Source organism: Sylvia atricapilla, chromosome 1 (genome assembly GCF_009819655.1).
Source record: "Sylvia atricapilla isolate bSylAtr1 chromosome 1, bSylAtr1.pri, whole genome shotgun sequence".
In the NCBI taxonomy this organism is placed as follows: domain Eukaryota; kingdom Metazoa; phylum Chordata; class Aves; order Passeriformes; family Sylviidae; genus Sylvia; species Sylvia atricapilla.
In genome coordinates this window covers 103,373,496-103,387,679 of record NC_089140.1, presented here as the reverse complement: position 1 = coordinate 103,387,679, position 14,184 = coordinate 103,373,496, and the positions used below count along the sequence as shown (strand labels likewise).

Sequence of the window (14,184 nt, the reverse complement as noted above, 5' to 3'; positions counted from 1 at the left end):
GGTTAAGCAGATGCTTAATATTCAAACCATCCAAATCTGCAGTGAAAATTCAGTTTGGTGCCTTAACAGCTCTTCAAGTAAGAAGCAGGATTCAGGTACCTAAACAAAGGCAGCTTGTGCCAGTTTGAATACTCTAAGCATTGACAATGTCTCAGACATTTTTGTGGGGCTGGCAGATACAAACAAGGAGTGAGATCTCAGCTGTGCCCTTTTTGAGGAACAGCTACAAGCCAAGCAGGCTAACTTACAGTATTTCAAATAGTAACAGATGCTCAGTTCCCTAAACTCAAGTCCAACCTCCTGGCTGGATTCAAGCCTGAGAGAAAACAGTCCCCAGTATTTTAAACAGAAAAATTTAAGTAATCTGTATGTTTTGGGTTTTTTTTTTTGATTTTGAGTTCTACTTGCAAAAAATGGTGGAAAACTGACTTGCTGCCAGAATCAGGTCATCATTAGAACATTCTCCTTTCATACACAAAGCTGTAAACATATGGCAATGTTAATGATTCAGCTTCATCTTTCCTGATTCTCTTCTACAAGCTGGTGACCTGTACAGTCACCATCTCAAGTCCTTATTAGTATACCAAAATTTGCAACTAATAATATAAAATCTGGAAAATTTATACAAAAAAGTAAACTCTTTATAGTTGCATGCTTTCAGAGAAAAGATGGTTTATGAAAGGAAAAGCATCAAGTAAACAAGGCATAAACTGACAATATCCCTAATTCCTTCTGCACATGTACCTCTTCTAAATTCCCTTAAACATATTGTACTTTATACCTCATGGGACACATGAGTCTTACAATAATTTTTTCAGTTTCTTCAGTACTTTTCAGGGCATCTAGAAAAGTTAGTTTTCTGCTACGAAGTCTAGGAGGCACCTTTACTCTTGATCATAAGGAATTTATATAAAAACAACATAAAAAATAAATATTGTTGGTTAAAATCATAGGACTAAAAAGAACAAAATTCCATCCCTTTGTACTTACAAAACTCTATGAAGTATAGCCAGTGCAATTTTCTATGTCTATACTTGCATGGAAGTGTATCTGTCCCTGTCAGTTTCAGCACTTCGGATCAGACAAAATATTTGCAATGGAGCTCAAATCCAAATCTGTCTGTTTGACACTGCAAGACATTTGGAGTGGAAATCAAAGACTGCACTATTTTAGAAAGCAGAGGTTCCCTGTGATGTGTCAAGCACACAGGCTCTGCTTCTCTGGGCAAAGGCCTTAAATCATTCTTCTGCTGACAGGTGTACTCAGGGAAAAAGAAGACACTGTTTATCTTCATGTCTTTGTATATTTTCTACAGCCTATTCACAATAAATGCAACAAAGCATCTTGGAAAACATGCTACTGACGTAATTCTGTGCTGTGGCTGATTAACATTAAAAAACATTTATCTAGCCTTTGAAGTGCAACCTTTTTTATTCTCTGTGCTAAATACTAAAATAAGTAAAAATTGAGGCTTTCATGTTAGCTGTCCCGTCCTTATCTCCCTTTTCTCTTGCAAACACAAAGGAAGCACAATGAAAGCTGGACTAGCAAGAGGACAGTAATGCATCAGAGAGAACCACACATCTGTTGGAAAATTTGGTGGCATAATAGAAAGAGAATATAGAACTTGACACAGCTGTTTATATAAGAAGTTTTACCTACGTCTGCATTTTGGTTTTTTTCTCAAGACTGTGGGCCAAATTCTGTAGCTTTTTATGCTCACTCTACGGCAGCCTAGAACACAGAGTCCTGTTCCTCAATGCAATTAATTGTTTGACACCATATGTCCATGCCTGAACACTGAAAATAAATCCACTTTTCCCCATTTTTAAGCCCTTATCTGTATTGACATAAGTATGTTGCCATGTCATATTTGAACACAGTGAAGCATTCCTCATAGAGGTGTTGAATATTCCTGGCTAATATCTCTTTAATGCAGTACAAAGCAGATCTGTAACAGCCTAACACAGATTAACACAAATGACTCATTTTTTATTAATACATGCAATAACAAAAGTACCTAAACACCTGCTAGCTTCCAGACTGAGCTATTTTTGTCAGATGTTTGAAAAGAAACTGTCAAAGTACTTTCAAACAGAAAGATCAAAGTTCCTATGATGAATTCAAAGGCATCGACTCTCCACATTTAGTGCTCTGTTGCACAGGGAGACAAATAATAATGGCTGTACCACAGAGCTGATGATGCCCCAGGAGCAGCAGAAGGGTGCTGTGGCTCAGCTGACATCTGCTCTTCCCATCCACACTTAGAAAGAAAAACATGAGAGCCCAGCATGGGGCAGTGGCTCAGGGCAGGCAAGGCAGGGACATGCTGTACAAGAGCAGTTCCTTTCTGGCTGCAGCACAGCTCTGCTCTGCCAAGTCAGGTAGCTTTGGGGGACAGCGTCATAAAATAATCTAGGCTGGCAGGGACCTCTGAAAGTCATCTGGTTCAACCCTTTGGTCAGAGCAAGGGCAGCTAAAAAGTTAAAGCTAACTTTAAAGTAAGATCATGTTGCTCAGGGCCGTGTCCAGTCAAGTTCTGAGTATCTCCAAGGATGGAGATGCCTCAGCCTCTCTCAGAGATCTCCTCCAATGCTTGATCACCACCTTATCTGTAAATTATTTTCCCTAATATCGAAATGGAATTTGTCAACTGGTAAAGTTGAAAATAGCAAGACATTCACACTCCTTTCTAAGCAGTACTGAGCAAACCCAGCTCTCAGCCTCCCCACCTTGCAAACCCTAATCATCTTTATGACCCTACTCACTGCATGGTGCCAATTTCACTCCTCTCAGCTTCCTATCCACAGCGGTGAAGGGCTCTTGTGAAAGGGAAAGAATTATTTTGTAATGAGCAATAGCCCCAAGCTATTGGGAGTTCTACCTTGTATTTTTCTCATGTGAGTATGGAAAAGTCGCCTCATTGGGTTTGGCTCTAGAAGGGACTGTTGAAATCTGTAACTTGAATTTAAACTGACCTTATTTTAGTTATCTAATATGCAAAGTATTACTTGCTTATATTGATTACATGAGAACACAGTGTAGTTGGGCCCTTGAGATAGCCGCTTCAGTTAATAGCCAAAGGTAATGTGAGAGACAGATTAGGACCTAATTTAATACAAAAGGGAGATTGAGCTAAATCTGCCCAATGATGGTATAACAAATGCCTCATTTGATGTAAGAGCATCATCTTTGAACTCCATCCCTATCTGTATGTTTTTTCAAGGGAGAACGGCCAAGTCAGAGTGATTTAAGCATAAGTCAGACCCAAAAATCAAGAGTTGAGGCAAAAAAACCCCAATTATGAAGGCTTTAAAAACAGACAAGCCAGAATTCTTTTCTTTATCTTCTAATTCTCCATTACATTTTCGATGTTAGTATAGTAATAATCACTTTGCCACTCCCTGCAAATAGGCAGTCAGTTGAATATGCCTCTAGAGGCAGGAGCTCTTAGCAGGGAATCAAGGTTTCCTTGGGCTGGGCCAGGAACCCAGCAAACACTAAAGAGATGCTTCTGCGCTGAAGAACTAACAAAGTCCCTTGAACAGCGAACTGGAAATTCACAAATTCACCCAAACTGCGCCTCACAGAGATTCCAAATACCTCTTAGATGGTAATGGCACTTCAAACACTGAGCAGTGTAGGATTCAGACTGGACCTATAAGGGAAGAGCTTTATGCATGACTGGAAATAGCTTGAGACATCTCACGTCCTTAAAGAACTTCGGCTGCGTCTTTCAAAATGAGATGAAAGACAAGCTTAGTAATTAAAATGTTAACATTTTTAGTAGCTTTCATCAGCAGATGTCCTGCTTATAAGAAATGGGCAAAAGATTCTGTAACAGGCTCTGAATATACACATTCAAATGAATACAAAACTGTTTTCAGAAAAATAGGTTTTCTTAGCTGAAAACATAAAAATGAACATTATAAGACCATCCAAATTCACTTCTTAGTGCAAATGTTTTGCAGTATAAAAATGATTTTCCATAATCCTGTTGCAGGGTTGGCAAAGCAAATGAGTCTCAATGCCAATGCAATAGAAATCTGAAGTCTGTTCCCAGCTCTGCTTAAAGTGACCTTGAAGAAGCTGTCCAATATTTTGTGAAAATGAACCACTGAAAGATACTGTCAAAGTTAGAAATATGAACCATGTGTAATGTGAAGGAAATAGAAATATTAACAGCAATTAGGAGGAGAGCTGGAACTGAAATTTATGGTTTCTGGGCTTCCTATCAAATGTATCTTTGTACATAATAACAGGGATAATAACAAGGACTGTCTGTGTCTCTTCCGCAGTTCTGGTTCAGATAAAATCACATGCTCTGGCTGTGCTGTTTATCTTAATGCTGCATATGAAATAAATGGGAGCAACTGAGAATATGAGATGATGGAAATCTGAAGGAATGTGAAGGTCCAAACCAGAATCAGTGGTACATAGATTATTTCTTCTTCTCCTGAAAGCCACATCCTTTGATTTTTCCCTTTTGCAACCATGAAATAATTTTAAGAAGGGAGACTCAAAATGCATTTTTTCAGTTTAAAAGCACCTCAGATAATGACTTCACTGAAGATATTTTTCTAATCTTTTTAAATAATCAAAAATGCTTAAGGAAAAATATATAACATTTCCCATTGCAACACAAGATTCTCGCTTCTCCTTGAAGGGATCCCACCAGAAAAAGGATAAATAGCAGGCTTGCATTGCCTAAGAGAACCATTAATTGTGTTGTAAACTTCAAGTATTAATGATAATAGCTACAAATAAAATAAATCCCACTTGACTCTCAGGAAATGTTCAACATTCTCGACACTTTTTTTTTTTTTTAACTTACAAAATGAAGACCTGTGACATGAGCCACTACAAAGCTACTTTTACTGCTGTCTTGAAAGTAAATCTGAAAATAGCAGTGTAGACTTGTCATAGTTCTAAACAGCAAAAAAGTGATTAGACTGTTTCCAGTAGAATATGGAAACAGGACAAGTGTCAATTCATCTGCAGTCCCTTCAGACATCAAAATTATATACTTAATAACAGTATAATTTGTGTTACATGATGTGACTTGAAGTCTTCTGACACTGAAAGGGTTTCAAAATTTTTAAGTGGAACTAAATTTGTTAACAGTGAATTCTATGTCAGTATCATGCTGATTCTCTAATCAGTAAAAAATGTGTTTAAGAGCATGTCCTACAAGATTTAACAGGGATATATAGTTAAAAGAAACTACAAGCAGTGAGAGTATTAAATTGGACTTTGAATTGTCATCTTCTGAGGGTAGTTTAAAGAAAGCTAATGCACATCAAAGTGATCAATCATGTCAGCTCTGGAGTGGAATTCTCCTTGGCTCCTTTTTATGTCAACTTTGTGTGTATTAGGAGTATCATCAGACATGACGGTCTATTCTCCCACTTGCAGGCAGTTAAGCCAGAAGCAGCTTGAGGGACTGACAGGAGTAACTCTGATACGAAGTAAACAGAAGAACAAAACTGCATCCAATGTTTAGAAAATTCCCCAAGAGCGTAATTATTTGTTTGCTTATCCTGGCAGAGAAACAGAGAGATTGTAACACTGGTCAAAGGTCGTCAGAGAGACTGGGGAAATGGCAAAAAATGAACTACTCCTTGTAATTATAAGAGACAATAGCTCTGTTTCTCAGATCCTTTTCCTGATTTTAAGTCAGGAGCCAATATTTTCGATTTTCCTTTTCATCAATAACTATTTTCATCCTGTAATATAAAAAGTTTCATGCTGTTGTTTGATGACATATCAAGTCTCCCATTTCTGCCTGCAGAAATGTACTATATATGCACCTCTCTGTCTATAAAATATTGCATCTGCTGTCTACATAGATATGGCCTGTAGTGAAGTTCTCCCTAAGCAATTTTGCAGACTTCAAGCTTTCTTCTTCCTTTTCAGTAGTGAATTACACCTCTGCCCATGCCCCAGTATTGTGGTTCAGTGTTTTCTGGTAGACAGGTGAGGGATATATTGCTTTGTTTGGATTTCTATTATGAGCTGTTTTTTTAATTAGACAAGGTGGACTTGTAAAAATTCTTGAAGTGAATTTATTAAGAATTTTATTTTAATTAAATATATGTAGTCTATAAATTTTATCAAGTACTTCTTTTCCTGAAGAGTTTTACAAAAAGATATCTATAAAAAGGAAGTAATTAATTTACCTTTTGAAGAGAAACATCACCCTACATTTGATGTTATTGCATTTGTCATCTGCTTTCATGAATCAACCCATTATCTCCAAGACATCTTCAGATGAACTATAAACTAACTGCACTAGAGAATCACATTTCATTTAGTAGACATACACAGCTTCCTCGAGGAGTGCCACCTCAGCACACTTAGCAAAAAACTCCAGTTTGGTTTAAAAGTACAGTTATATTTTATAGTATGTGACAAAGAATGTGAAGAACTCCCTCTGCATTGAAAATAACGTAAACTTCTAAACATCAGTTGTGTGAAAACAAGGGAGTCCCAAAACCTAAGCTGAATAAAAAGAAATGTAAGCCAAGGATTTCTGTAGCTTGATGGATATTTTTGAATATCTTGAGCTAGCATTGCTCACTTTATTCCACGTTTAACCTATGATAGGTCAACTGTGTTTACCATGTGCTGTATCTAAAGCTTACTTAGCTGCCTGGAAAAATCTTGTGTTATGCCTGGGAGTTATCACTTATAACAGATACTTCTACTTTGAGGGGGCAAAACCAATTTGGAAGATGTAATTTACTTCCTGAGGTTATTTTGGTGGTAAAAGGACTGATCTTTTTTCCTATTCAAATACATTGAAAAGACCCCTACCTTTACTTTTTTTTTCCCCCTTAAATAGAGCTACTTTGCTGTATTATACATTCACAAATATCATGATGCAACAGAAATTAAGGAGCAAATCTAGCAGGTGAGCTAAGAGGATGGGAAACTTTCTACTTGGGAAACACCGTAACTGGATACACCTCTGTGGCTTGCTTTCAAGCATTCCAAGGAGGCTTGAAACGAATCTATAGAACTCAAAATTGTGCAGGGGAAATTACCTTTGCACTTCTCCTCAGATCCTACCGTCTTCTGAATGGGCACAGAGTTATGCAAACACCTGTTATTGCTCTTTTTGCCTTCTTAAGGGAGATCCAGAATGATGCTTACCATGAAACAGTAATGCAGCATTCAAATTCACTGAAGGAAACCGTGTGAGGACTCTAGGGGAGTGTTATGGATCCCCAAAAGGATGGGCAAAACAACAGGTATTTCTGGTCTTCAGTGTAATCAGCACATAACCCCCATCCCCTACCACAGCACCACGGAAACATCTAGAAGGACTGATAAGACTGAAAGTTAACGATTTTTACAGATAGGGGCAAGATACTTTTCTATCAGTAAAGACATCTTAATATTTCAAGTTCAGATAAAAGTTTCAAGAGAATCCTATGGACATTGGAAGCAAGTTAGAGTGAATGCTACAGTTTCCTAACATGGTGTTTAGAGATGCTTATAACACATAGATCTAATGCCTTAAACACACACAGACAATGAAACAGAAATATTTCAAGTGTGCAATGAAATTTTATCTGAATTGGAACATAATTACTGTCACAAGAAGTCTCATTACTGTTAGGGCTCAGTAGGTCTCATCTCTTTCTCTCTGGGGAAAAAACCCAATGGCTGGAGAATGCTGCAACTAGTGTGACATCTTCCTACAATTAGCACAGAGTTTTCTAATATTAGATGCATTTATTTATTTTATTTCAGCTTTGTGGGAAGAAATTCAACACAAGTCTCTTTTTGAAAACCCTGCTGTGCCAGCATTATTTGTGTTCTAATATTTTCTAACAGCATTTCCCAGGTATAAATAAGATGTCAAGTCTAAATTAACACTGGAAACATGACCTGCCCTGTTTCTTTCTGCAAACTGACAGCTCCACTGCAGATGTCAAATGTGAACCTCCCTCCCAGCTAACTAGAGACTCAGGACTGGCATATTGCTGAACTGCAAAACTTACTAACAAAACATCACTCCAAAGAACAAGGAGTCCCAAACAATTCTACATATTCTATTTTTCACTTCTTAATTAATTTTTAAAAGCACTTTTTACAATATTTATTCCTAGAAATCAGGTTTCCAGAGCCTTACAAAGTCGTTGTGTGTAGCAAAACCCTCAAACAGCCCTCTTCTTCAAGGAATTATCTGCTTTTCCCACACCTGCTTCTTTCACACTGTCATTTGGATTCTGCTTTGCCTCTTCTTTCCTCATGATCATAGAAAGAACCACAAACGACCTGGGATAAACTGCAGATGGTTATTTTATCAACCACTCTTCCAAAACTTAATATCTGAAAAGCAATCCTGCTAGTTTTTATCATGCCCTTTATAGAAGGGAAAAATAAGTTCCCTTCCTCTTAACCTTCTAGTTAAGTAAAGGTTATAGTATCTCGTCTTCATTTTCTTTTTTCACTAAGCAATTATTGTTAATGAAGCCATTCCTCTCAATAATTTCTCCTGAACTTTATCCTGCAGGTCCTAATCTTCCCTGAAGCATATGCTCTAGAAGCAAAAACACTACTTCAGCTGAAACACTCCAGTGCCGTCTCCTTCTCTTTTCTTAAAAATTCTATGTAAAATCCTTCCAAAACAGTAAATAAATCAAAACAACTAGTTCAAAAATAGATGATACAAGCAGAAGAAACACGTTGTTAAACCTGTATGTATTCATCTAACAAACTTTACTTATCTTCAGATCACCAAAAAAGAGGTTTCTAGTTCAAATGGACTAAAAAAGATCTGAGAATCTTGAAGATTTGTAGTTTAATGCTTCATGTCAGATAAAAGTAAAGATTAAAACCTCCTATTCTTTTTTATGCAAATGATAAAACCATATTCTCTATGGACCCCAAGAAGAACAGGAAGAAGGAAAGCATTTTGGAAAATCCTGCCATCAAATCAATAGCAAAAGAGAGGATGATCAAAAACATTAAAGACTGGCAAGAAAATAAGATGAACTCTTTTTTCATGTTGATTTTCATTACCACATCTTGTGTATTGACTCATCAGTCATGGCTAAACATAGTTTATGCAACTGAACTGAAATACCTTTTAGCTCTTAAGAGCGAGAGACTCATCCATGGTCCTTTTCATTTGACAAGTGAATACTTGATCAGAACCTTAGGTTTCAGCATATTTCCAGCCCAGTGGCCAGGCTCTAATTTCCTCTGCCATTTTATCTTATCTCTATACTTTTCAAAATAAGATTTCTGCTCATACGTAAACACTGCAATTCTTTGCTGATTCACTTTTTCAACAGCATTCTTATTTCACACAGGCAAGTTAACCCCATTACTGATTCTCATCCAGAAAAGAACTATTTTGCTATAGACTTGGAGGACATTGGTGTTGGTTTCCTGAACTAAAGCTGAATGCAAGTTACAGGAGCAGAAAAGGAAAATGGAAGCCTTCCTAATTCACAGGATGGGGAAATTTCTGTCTGCCCTGTCTTCCACAGCACCTTTATGGTTGCTCCAGGAGCTGCCAGAGCCAGGTAGCAGAGGGAGTAGCAGTACATTGGCATATGGTTACAGAACAGGAATGTATAGGAGTCAACACTATTTCTATGTGAGGTGAAAGGTTCACTGTTAAATCAAATGTGTCTTATCTCAGGAATTAATATAGATGGGAGCTATGTATAGGAAGTAGCTATTTACTGAACAGCTAATTAGAATACTTCTCAAAATAAACAAGAACAACTACTAGTCATTACTGTAATTATTCATTTCTGTGCCACTTTGCCTTCTCAGAGTATATTAATGTACTTTAGAGATGGCAGGCACAGCTGAACAAACATTACGCACCTGAAATTACTGAAGCACAAAAAATCAACGCAATATGTATATTGATGGCTCTGGAATAGCAATATCAAGTCTACTGCAAGTCAACAAACTAGGTGCTGACATACGTCAAAGTCTAAGTCATCCTTTGGAAAGTTATGCAAACTATATATTTAAACTGCAGTTATATGTCTAGATAATAAATATATTGGCCATATAGGTTCCAGCATCTGATCCATGTGTAAATATGTGAATGTCCAAAACCAGAGAAGATCCATCTATCTATTCCATCCAGAACAGAGGTATATATGTGTTTGAAGTATTTCAAGGATTGACATTTGTACTACTTCGTTCACATTCCATGTTTTACGTATGTGTACAGCTTATTAACAGATCAGAGATGGAAGTTATCTCTGTGTATATGGTTCTAGAATTCAGCAACCCCGTGGTGTGGGAAAACCCATTTTTTGGAAACAGCACTACTGTTCATTGCACTATTCCAGGAGCAGCTTTTGAGTAACTGAGTGACCAGGTATTTTCAACCAAATACTATTCATGAAGAGAATTCCATTATTAAGATTTCTGCCACAAGTTTTTGGGTTTTGTGTATGCAAGGTCAACACTGCAGACTGAACATTTTTTACCATTGCATATTAATGATTTTACACCCACTCTCACTACAAGTACAAGCATATACTGCACTGTAAAGACTAGCTATTGATAAATGTTAACTTCAAACCTCAGTTACTCTGGTATTTAAACAGAGTGATACAAGCAAAAATTTACCTGAATTTATGATGTAAAATGTGATGATTCTGCAGAATCATTAGAGGATAACAAAGAAAAGCAAGAGAAACATTTTTCATGATAATGAAAAGGTAATAATAAATATTTCTCACAGGTCTTTTATCACTTCTTTTTTGACAATGCAACTGCCTTAATGAAGTTGCATAACATCAGAAGACCCATATAAAACAAACATGTCATGTCAACAAATGACAGCCACCCACTAGCAAACACTGTGATAGATCAGAAATAATACAGGAGTAGGATGAATCCCTGTGGCATTTCCAAATTAAACCGAAAAAATATTGACTGGGAGCAGTTTGGAACAACCACCTGGTCTCAGTATATTAAGATTTTAAAATTTGATCATAACTGAGCTAAATAAGTGCAACATATGTTTTGCAGGTGTAGCCATATCCCAGAAATACACTTGAAAAGAGACATAGTAATTCTTAATAGAAGGTTTTGTAGCATTGGGGAAAATGGCAGGAAAACTGTAGACACACTTGAAATCACCCTTTTCCCTTCTCTTCTGATAAGATTTTTAATATATTCTCTTTTTCATATAAGAGGACAATTCACTGCCTAGTATATCAAGAAAGAATATACATTTTAATATCAGACAAAAAGATGTATGCATTCAATGTGACTTCTGTTTTTAAAATTTCTTAGATTCCTCTGGAATGTCTCCTGTAACCTAATTAACTGAAACTCTTAAACATACTTGTACTAAAGCCAGTAAATGTGATTTAATCCAAATAATGATGAAGAGGAGGGGGGAAGAAGATGATGTTTTCCTTTTAAAACTACTAGACACTCTTTGTTTATCCTTAACCACATCACCAAAAAAAAGGACTGCCATTTACTCCAAGAACGGAAGGCCCGATTTTAAAATCAGGCCTTGTTAAAAGCCCTAGTGCTCTCTTAAGTCCCAATGGAGAGATGGATCCAGTATCCCCTTACCTCCACAATATGCTGGCTGAAATATGTGACATCTGACAACTTTATATCCTTCTGGAACAAGGTTCACATCTGCCTTTAGCCATACCAAGCTGCAGTGGGCAGTCTTGTAGGATTGTGGACAGAAGAGTTCTCTGGGCATCTTTCCACTCTCATACAAAGAGCAAAGCTACTCCATTCAGCCCCGTATAGACCATGAAGTACATTTCCAACAAACATGGCAGGTATGAGGAGGTAGTCCCGAACTGTAATGATGACCATTTCTCACAAAGAGTAATGGGAATAAGGGAACAAATTTCTGACCTCAGCAAATCAGGTAGACAAAACAGAAATCAGCCTCACCCGCACACAATACTTTCATAATCTAGGAAGGGAAGAATCACAGAATGGATCAGGCTGTACAGTATCACAGTGGGGTCACCTGTTCCAACCTCCCTGCTCAAGCAGGGCCATCCCTGAATGCATCACACAGAATTGCATCCAGACAGCTCTTGAGTATCTCCAGTGAGGAAGACTCCACAACCTCTCTGGGCAACCTGTTCCAGTGTGTGGTCACCCACACAGTAAAGAAGCTTTTTGTCATGTTCAGGTGGAACTTCCTGTGCATCACTTTGTGCCTGTTGCCTCTTGTCCTATTGCTTGGGACCACCGTGGAGAGCCTGGCTCTGTGCCCTTGGCACTCCGTCTTCAGACACTTGCATACGTTAAAGAGGTACCCCTCAATCTTCTCAAGGTTAAACAGCCCTGGCTGCCTCAGCTTTTCCTCATTAGAAAGAAAGGAAGAGAGGCCAGCAAGAGGCTCACTGGCTTTCACTGGCCTGGCCAAAGCAGGTGACTGTTAGTGAGGCTGTACCACAAAAGCACTGATGCCATATCATTTCACTTCACAGAGCCAAGCTGCATTTAAACTGGAAAGTATTCTTGAGAAGGAAGCACTTGGTTAGGCTATTGGTTAATATTTGTAATTTTTCTGAAGCTTTTATTTAGTTACTTAAAATAAACTCCTACACATATCCTGCCCAAGCTGCTCTATCAGTGAGGAGCCAGTGTGCCATCAGGTTTTCTCTGCCAGTCATGAAATTGCTCTATTAAATCCTCGTGCTGGTGTGGAAAGAAGAGCCTGCTCCCAAGCCTCTGAGAGCAAGCTCTGTGCTCTCTTCTCATCATCACAAGCCTTCTAAGCTGACACTGGTTTTCCCTTTGGAGGTGAAGGCATTCCTGCACCATGTGACAGGCTACTAAGCTTGCTTAGGGTGCTGTGAGGAGCTGACAAGAGAGCTAAGCTTATCAAGTGGTTATGTTTCCTCTTTCCCACTAAATTTTCACACATCAAACCCTGGCTGAAAAGCAGGGAATGTGCAAATCTGCAAAATTTCACACGAAAGAGATACAAACCCTATAGATTAATGCACAGACAGCCACAAAACGCATTTTTGACTGTAAAATGACTTATAAACCTATGTCAAGTCCTCCCATTAGTGAGCCAGTGAACACTTATTACAGTAGTTTCATATAATCAAAATTATGTAATTCCATAAACTTGCAGTTTAGACATTTTAAGTGCAGAAGCTGGAGACATTTTATGCGTGGGTGTGCCTTTTGACACTGATGCTTCTGCTTCATTTCTGTAAAATAGCATCCTGCAGCCTGTATTATTTTGCATCCATTTCTGGCTCCCAATCACTGTTTTTAGCCCATCATCCATATTTCAAGATGACCCACTGCATCCTCTGCTTACATCAGCATCAATTTATGTCTCTTCTTTCCTCTTTTGTTAGGCACTACCCACTGTAAAATGGAGAATTCAGAAGCATCTTTTATGCATTTGGCTCTTTATGCTGAGAGCAACATGGCCAACTCATCTAACAAGCACTGTATTTATCACTACACATTGCTAGACTAATAGAATTTTATTGGTTTGGATTAAACTTTGATGTTAAATGCTGCCTGTCCAGATATATGCCATGAATGTACATCTACAAAGCATTAAAATAATTTTTAGACATTTGTAACATAGTAGCAGAAATTCTGCAAATGTTTCATTGTGCCATTTTTATGCATATGTTCTCATTATGCCAGTTTTATGCTTTCATTTTCATTCCCAGTGAGCAATAAGAGTGTATCTGCCTTTTGTTCGGTCATCAAATGTTTGCTGTGAAGAAATCATGTAGCACTTCTTGAGTTTGTTAGTATTGTCTAAAATACTATTAATAATACTATTAACATAAAATTAAGATGTGTGCAATAACCTGTGTGAAAAACCTAGTTACTTGTTTTTTCTTATAAATATATTCTTATATAAAGAAATAATTGCAAGAAGAAACTAAACTACCACTTACTGAAATATCTGTAAACAACATATTGAATGAAGAATTCTGAGAAAATAGGAACTGTGCAGGCCTAAATTCCCCAAAGGATTCATTTCTGTGTAAAAACTGTAGTTCAGAATACAGTGGAATCAGAGGTTGAGCATCTCCAAGCTAGATGTATCTTGTAATCCAAATTGGATGACTGATGCTGATCCTTCCCCTCTCCCACTGCTCCTCCTGGTTCGGTCTACATACACAAGAAGATTTTTTTAATCCCTTCCTGTAACACCTTTTATCCTGT

General features: G+C 37.6%; 1 protein-coding gene across 4 annotated transcripts in view; it reads right to left on the bottom strand.

Annotated features, from left to right (window-relative positions):
- DLGAP1 (DLG associated protein 1) overlaps window positions 1-14,184 on the bottom strand; it is a 399,114-nt gene that overhangs the window by 205,724 nt on the left and 179,206 nt on the right. The window lies entirely within an intron of this gene.